Genomic DNA, 6,000 nt, shown 5'->3' with positions numbered 1-6,000 from the left:
ACATCTCTTAGTCTTCACACACAGATAAGCACATGTTAAGAAATCTGTATGTTGTCTCTGCCCCATTCCTGGCACAGCTCCTAAAACCCTCGTCACTTCCTGAGTGATGGGGGCGCTAGGGATATCTTTTGTTCTGAGGTTTGGTCCTTGACCCCAGTTCCCTAGCACGGAGCTCCTAAGTCTCTTGGGATTTCCCGGGGAGTAGGAGTGTCTTTTGTTCTAATGAGTCAACGCTGGGCGGGCACCTGGATGGCTCCGGTCACCAGAAAGACCAAATTCTGACCAGAAGCTTGGAACTTGAAGTCCCACCCCATCTCTGGGGAAGGGACAGGGGCCGGAACTCGAGTGCATGACCAATCATGCCTACATCCGGAAGCCTCGGTAAAAAATCCCTCAAGTATGGGGTTCACAGAGTCTCCAGGATGCAGAACACGTCCGCACGGCTGGAGGGCGGCCCGTCCCAACTGCCCGGGAATAGGAGCCCCCGTGTTCTGGCCCCGCTGGCCCCGGCCTTGTGTATTCCTCCATCTGGACGCTCACCTGCACCCTTCGTGACAGCCTTTATAATAAACTCGTAAACGTGAGCATTAGAGCAAATTACCAAACCCGAGGAGGGGCTTGTGGGAACCCCCAATTCTGAGACCGAAGTCGTGGGCAGCCTACTACTTGCAGCTGGCATCTGAGGTTGGGGGGACCGTCTTGTGGGGCAGCCCGTCCCCTGTGCTCTCTTCAGGTAGGTGGTGTCAGAATTAAATCGAGTGTTAGGAGGCCCGGCTGGTGTCCACAAGGAACTGGAGAATTGCTTGGTGTGTTCTGTGTGAGCAGAGAATTGTGCCACGTGGAACTCACAGTACCCTTAGGCCCCAGAGGGGGAAACCAAGTCACACAGATGGAAAGCCACTAGGCCAAGGTCGATAGCTAGCAAAGGGCACAGCAGGATTCGAACCCACGCCGCCAGTCCCGGTGCCGCCTACTTCATTCCTTCCCCACATTGTTTCTTAGACTGACTCCCTGTATTGTGTGGGCCCAATGTCCACTCCCTCCCCCCGTCTGTGGGGCCCAGACCAGGAGTACAAATGGGGGCCCACACCCCATGTCTTCCAGCTGCCAAAGTGTTCATTGAACTGGGTTCTATCCTCCTGCCTTGACACGCAGACCTTTCTAATGCCCTGGAGGCCAGGTGTGAATTCAGAATTGGTGATGCCTCAGAGTTTCTGGACAGGACTTGGTGCCCAGGAGAGGTTGCCCAGGGCTACCTCCTGTCTTCTCAGCCCTGCAGGAGGCCTGGCACCCTCGTACAACATCCACTGCACTCCCCAGGTCCCCCCACCCCTGCCGGTGATGGGGCTTGGGGTGTCCACTTCTCTGAGAACGGGCCTGGGATGAGATCACTGAGGGCCCTGGACTGAGCTCCGAGCCTTTTATGCAGGGGTTTCGGGCTCCCAGAGCAAGCCCCACATGCAAACCTTGGGGGAGCAGCACACGGCGGTGGGGGGAGATGGCAGAATTACTCCCCGCGCTCCCCAGGCCCCGGAGATCTCACCAGCCAGGGGGTGTCTGCTCCTGCCTCGCATGGGGCAGCCACACTGGACGGGGGCACACAGTCGGTGACATTGAGCCTGAAGCCTGGGTCACACGGGCAGTCCTCCTGGCACAGCGTCCCTACAGCTGTCAGGCAGGGCAGGCTGGCTGTGGAGGAACACAAGTCATTTGTCACAAGCACGTGGATTCACTGCCCCAAGATCAAATTCTCTTGTCTGCTACCTCCCCAGTACCCAGCACAGGCCAAACCTTGATGAACAGTTGCTGGAAGAGTTCATGAACATATCGAAGCCCCTCTCTGTAGCATCTGTTCAACCCAAGCTCAAGCATCTACGACACGCCACGTCCCAGTCCCTGCCCAGGCTTACCTGTCACCTCCCAGAAGTGATCCTCCGTCATCCCCTTTAATCCCACGGGTGCCCGCCTTGATCGACCGACCCCAGTCACACTGGCTGTGGGGCTTGGGTACCCACTGCCCACCCACACCGTGAAACCGGCCCCCCTGGGGCCCCTCGACAGGTGTAGGACCTCTGGGTGGGGATGGGGGTCACCTAACACCTATCTTTCGGGAACCCCACCAGGCTCCAGTGTGCACTCACACAGCTCCCAGCAGAGGGCGCTCAGCTCTGGAGCCCCTAGGGGCAGGACACGGCCCTGCTGGGGGCAGCCACAGAAGGCTGGGTCCTCCAGGCCCCACCACTGACCAGACAGCTGGTGTCCCTCATGCCTCGCTCATGACCGACCCAGTCTGCGGCAGGCCAGCGACTCCTCGCGTGGGCACCTTGCCTCACAGAGATCAGCACATGTCTCCCTGTGGCCATTTTGGGGGCAGGATTGTTCAGGAGCAAGGAGGGATGGAGAGAAATCAGCACCAAGCATTGGACAATCCCCTCACCCCTCCCTCAGAGCCCCAGACCTGTGTTTCCCTCAGAACCACCCCCAACACACACACACACACAGAAGAGTTGTGTCCTCTCCGACCCCAAAGCAGGAACAGACGTTTCTGTGCAGTTCACAACCTGTGCCACTGTATACAGTCGGTCTTGGCACAGATCCCACCCTCCTCTTTGCTGTCTCCCTCCAGCTCACCGCTGAAGCTGGGAAAACACTAGGTGCCCACAGGGATGTCAACAGTTTGACAGACTCTCACTGGCTGCACACAGCTTCTCCATGCAGCTGGCCCTGAACGGGCCCACAGGCCCAGATTGCTAGGGGCCTGTCAGTTCTGAGAGCTGTCCATAGGCCTTGAGGCCTGCCTACCTGGCTGTCCTGTGGGCCGGGCGGCTGGACCATTCTGAGCTGCAGGGCCCCACCTCCTGCCCTCCAGCCTGGAGCTGCTCAGGCTCCAGCTGGCGCGTTCCCAGGGGCTGCAGGGCCTCGGGCCCATACACACCGCAGCAACTGTGACCTCAGCTTCCAGGTGCACATCCTGGATCCACAGTTCAAGGCCCACGTCCATGGCCAGGTGGACGACTGAGTACCATGTGCGGAGGGCGGCGGAGGCAGAGGAAGCAGGTGCCCGCTCGGCTGTGGGGACAGGATGAAGGACTGGGATCAGGGGGTCCCTGCAGGCTCAGTTCTGGGGGGGGACAGTACAGACTCTTGGTGGGAGGCATTTCGGATAAAAACCCCTGTATCAGGAAGAAGGGGGTAAGGCTCAGGGGATGAGTGATACTCTGAAGAGGGAAAGGGGATCGACGGCAGAAAATATGAAAGTGATGCCCAAGGTTGTGGGTAAAGATGGGAGAGGAGGAGGGTGGGCCGAGTCCCAGGCGTCCAGGATTTGGGGTGCCGGCAGCTGGACAGGTGGGAGGAAAACCAGGAACGTGGGGTTCTGGAAGCAGGGAGAAAGCGCTTCGTGGAGGAGGAGGGTTGGGTTGTCTAAAGTCACGGAGTGGGCCACTGGACCGAGGGAACCTCATCCAGAGAGGTTTGGTGGCACGAGCTTGAAGGGGGACAAAAGCCTGACCAGAGGAGGTTCACAGAATGAAAAAGGGGGCATCGGAGGCAGTGAGCACAGACAGTGCCACAGTGGTTTTGCCATAAAGGGTTTCTAAGAAAGGGGCAACAGCTAGAGAGGCTGAGGGTTCGGGCAGGTTTATAAAGATGGGACAGATCACAGCCTGTTGGAACAAGATGAGAAGGACCCAGCAGGAAGGGACAGACCGAGCTCGGACTCAGACCAGTGGGGCCCAAACTACAGTGGACATCAGAGTCCCCAAAGGCCAGCTGAAACAGACCATGGGCCCCAGGGAGTGGTGGCCAGGAGTGGGACCCAAAAGCTTGCATTTCACACACGAGTTCCCGGATGCTGCTGATGGTGCGCTCTGGGACCCCGCTTTGAGAACCACAGACGCTGAGGAGAGAGAACAGGAAGAGTGCCTGGGTGAGACCCAGGAGCAGAGGCCATGGTCACTACAGCTTCCAGGACTCAGAGGGAGCTCCAGAGTTTCGAGAAAGGATGTGTGAGTGGTCATGGGCCAGGGAGGGAGAGAGCAAGCGTGCGTCGCAGGGACTGGGGAAGGTGGCCCTTCAAGGTCATGATGGCTTCACCTTCAAGGTGAAGCTGGCCCAAGGGCAAGAGCAGGAGGACAGGGGAGCTTTCTGCAGTTGGGTTTTCCCTGTGAGTGGGAGGAAGGGGAGGGCACAGGCCGGGAGGAATTGTAGACCAACCCTGGAATCCGAGAGGACAGGGCACGGGCAGCCGCGGTGGGCTCAGGGGTTGGAGGTTGGCCAGCCAGTGGGCTCAGCCAGTGACGGGTCAGGAGGCAGCCAGAGAGGGTTGTGCAGCCAGGAAAGTCGGGAGTGGAGCGTAGTGGAGGTGAAGCCCAGGCCTTGGAGAAAGTAACAAGAGGCCTGTGGTGACGACCAGACCTGAGGAGGGCCCGCCTGTCCTGTGACCCTCTGCCTCAGGAGAGCCTGCCGTGCGGTTCACCCTCTGCCTACTGTGTGTTCACCTGTCCGTCTGTCTCCCTGACTTCTGTCTCACCATGCTTCCGTTCATCCTGATATCATTCTGGCTTTCTGGTTTACCATCAGCCTGACGCTCTCTCTGTCCATCTGTCTGTCCATCTGCCGGACGGTCTGTCTCCTTGTCCCTCTCTCCTTCTGTTTGCCTGTCCAGCTGCTGTTTGCTCTCTGCTGCCGGGTTCTCTGCCTATCTCTGTGACCGCCCATTCTCCCACTGTGTCAATCACTCCCTGGGGGGCCCCTCCCCGCTCCACTCTCTAGCCCAGCCCCCGCCTCATTCACCAGCACGCATCCTGTTGGGGTCTCGGGATCTCACCACCATGTCCCAGCCCGGCACCACCAGCCGGACCGGCTCTGGCACTGGGGCTCCCCACCCCCCAGCTCAACTTCCACACGGACGACGCCAGGACAAAGTGGCAAGGCTGGATCTCAGCTGCATCTCAACAGTGTGTGCAGATGGCCCTGGGGACCAAGGTGGCCAGCCGGGGATGGGAAGTGGTATGCAGGTGCCCACAGTGGCCCTGCCGGCTTCGGGGATTGCTAATCCAGAAAGGGGTGGAGAGGCGGGGACTAGGCTGCGCAGAGAGTGGGACTGGGACCCGGACTCCAGGTCCTGAGAGAGGATGGCACTGGGGGTCCTGCTTCCAGGGCTTGAGAGTGGAATGGGGCGGGGGGAGGGTTGACCAGATTGGGAGCGTGTCCAGCCTCACCTCTGATCGCCTCGCTCCTGGTCACTTGATTCTGCAGGACTGAGGGTAGGGGCATCAGCCAAGCGCAGGGATCCACCCACCACAGCTGGTCCTTTTCCTGCGCCCTAGTGCCTGCCGGTGCGCCAGCAGCAGCTGGAGCATCGCCACGGCAGCCTCATGTGCTGGGTGGTTGCAGTGGCTGATACCCAGGGCTGCTGTGGGGGCCCGGGAGGGGGCTGAGGTGGGCCTGGGGATCCTGTACCTCAGCTCCATGACCCATTTTTCGAGGATCAGCAGGCCCAGGAAGCTCGTAGGGAACCTGGTCCTCAGCCGGTCTGGTCTGGCAGGGGCCAGCCCAGGCAGGCCTGCAGAGGTGGGTGTGGGGTAAGATGGGGAGAGCGGACAAATGGCTTCCAGGGCCTTCCCCAGGGGCAGGGTTTCCACAGGCACCCAGAGTCCAGGAGGAGCTCCCCACTTCATCAGCAGGCCCCAGCGTGAGTCCAGCAATCCGCAGATGGGGAACTAGAGCTCAGTGAGGGCACAGGTGCCTCTCCTTCCCTGGGCCTGGCCCCGGCCGGCGCTCTGCAGGACGTTAGAGATGCACTCTCGGCCTCCTGGGCCCTGAGCTGGCAGGTGCAAAGGAGGTGGTCCAGATGTGCCCCTGGGGAGTTTAAGGGGCTGCAGGCCGGCTGAGGGGCCCATGGGGGGCGGCTGCAGAGAACGATGTGGGGCTCTGTGCTAGAAACTCATAGCTGAGCATTTGGGAACATGCGTGGGGGAACCTACTGTCAGAAGGCGA

Source organism: Lontra canadensis, unplaced genomic scaffold (assembly GCF_010015895.1).
Source record: "Lontra canadensis isolate GAN:19392208 unplaced genomic scaffold, GSC_riverotter_1.0 scaffold125, whole genome shotgun sequence".
NCBI classification, from domain to species: domain Eukaryota; kingdom Metazoa; phylum Chordata; class Mammalia; order Carnivora; family Mustelidae; genus Lontra; species Lontra canadensis.
Note: the sequence above shows the minus strand (reverse complement) of the source record.